The sequence below is a fragment of the Gossypium arboreum genome, chromosome 5 (genome assembly GCF_025698485.1).
Source record: "Gossypium arboreum isolate Shixiya-1 chromosome 5, ASM2569848v2, whole genome shotgun sequence".
In the NCBI taxonomy this organism is placed as follows: domain Eukaryota; kingdom Viridiplantae; phylum Streptophyta; class Magnoliopsida; order Malvales; family Malvaceae; genus Gossypium; species Gossypium arboreum.
The window spans coordinates 63,967,690-63,969,694 of NC_069074.1; the positions used below are offsets into that span (position 1 = coordinate 63,967,690).

General features: G+C 35.8%; 1 non-coding gene across 1 annotated transcript; it reads left to right on the forward strand.

Annotated features, from left to right (window-relative positions):
- The first annotated feature begins 206 nt into the window (after positions 1–206).
- On the forward strand, positions 207–312 carry LOC128293368 (small nucleolar RNA R71). The gene has a single exon (XR_008283552.1). It is a non-coding gene; the product is annotated as a small nucleolar RNA R71 (small nucleolar RNA).
- Positions 313–2,005: the final 1,693 nt, after the last annotated feature.

Here is a 2,005-nt window from a genome sequence, read left to right on the forward strand (position 1 = left end):
CGTCGAGGTTGAAAACACTGGCTACTTTTGTCGGCTTTGTTCTCATAACTTGCCACTAAAAGTTATTCAATGACATCTCTTCAAGAAATTCATAAGCCTCTTCAGGTGTTTTGTTGTTTAATGTTCCACCGGCGACTGCATCGATCAGTTGCCTTGTTGAGGGATTCACTCCGTTGTAAAACGTCTGAACCTGCAACCATAAGGGTAACCCATGGTAAGGGACCTTCTCAAAAGATCCTTGTATCTCTCCCATGCATCATAAAGAGTTTCTAAATCCATCTGCACAAAAGAAGAGATATCATTCCTTAGTTTAGCCATTTTAGCCGACGGAAAATATTTAAGTAAAATTTTTTCGGTCATTTGTTCCCAAGTAGTGATTGACCCTTGTGGTAACGAGTTCAACCACTGTTTAGGCTTATTCCTTAATGAAAAGAGAATAACCGAAGGCGAATGACATCATCAGAAATGCCATTGATTTTAAAGGTGTCACCGAATTCTAGAAAATTTTCTAAATGAGTGTTTGGATCCTCGCCCTACAAACCATCAAACTGAACAAACTGTTGTATCATTTGAATCGTGTTAGGTTTTAACTCAAAATTATTTGCAGTAACAGCAGGCCTAACTATACTCGATTCAGTTCCTGTTAAACTAGGTTTAGCATAATCATGCATAGTGCACAGAAAAGGATTCTGATTCACTGGATTTACCGCAACCATAGGAGGTACCGGATTATTCTGGTTTTCAGCCATCTCCTCGGTTCTGGTATAGATATCTTCCTCTTGCTCTTCCTCTATGTATTGTAGGCTTCGCCTTATTTTCCTTCGATTTCTACGAGCTGTACTTTCGATCTCACTATCAAAAAGTAATGGTCCTGACGGGTTTACCTGTCAGAAGAAAATAAAAGAAAATTTAGTAAATAAAAAAACAAAAATTAAATTGCAATAAAAAAATGGCTAAAGTAATACAAATTAAACGTTCCTAATATCTTAGTTCCCTGGCAATGGCGCCAAAAACTTAATGTGCGTGATAAGTTTTATATTTATGATTGATCATTCTTGAGAACCAACTATTATCACGATAAAGGCAAGCGTACCTGTCGAACAGTAGTATAGCTTATAGCAAGACCGAAATGTCGAACCCACAGGAACTAAAAGTACTAGTGTTAACCTTCTTTTTATTATCTAGCATAAAAATAAGAGGATTTGTTTTATCTAACTAATTAACTAAATTAAGAATGCACAGAAAGTAAATTGGGAAAATACTTTTAGGAAAACTGATTGATTTGGAAAATACCCAAGGGAAAATACCACCTAGACTTCACTTGTTATTTGAATCTGAATCAGATGATTTATTCACTTGACTCGATCCGTAGAAATCCATAATTTATATTATTATCTCTCTCGAGACTAACAACATCTAACCCTAGGTTGATTAATTGAAATCTCTTTCTAATTAAAACCTTTAGTGTTGCATTAACTCGATCTATGGATTCCCTTATTAGGTTTGACCCTAATCCGGAAGATTTTCGTCGCCCTCTGTCTAGGGGTGCAATCAACTCTCCTTAATTATGCTAGATCTACTCTTGGACAGAGACTTTTGCTCTAAATAAGCACATCAATACTTGAATCAATATCCTGGAATATTAAAGCAAGAATTAAGAACACATAATTAAGAACAAATCAAATATTTATCATACAATTCATAAAATAGTAACAAGATCCATTTTAGGTTTCATTCCCCTTAGGTATTTAGGGGATTTAGTTCATAAGTATAAAAGAAAACATCTCAGAAGAATAATGATAACAAAACATAAAGAAAACCCAAAAACCCTGAAGGAAATTGAAGGGAGATCTTCAGTCTTGAAGGAGAATCTGGCTTCTGAGATGGATCAATCGGCTTTTTTCGAATAATTCCTTGCCTCCTACTCTGTGTCTCCCTTAGGTGCATCCTCTAAGATGTTTATTGTAACACCCTAAACCCGGCCAAGACGTAATGGCTGAATTTG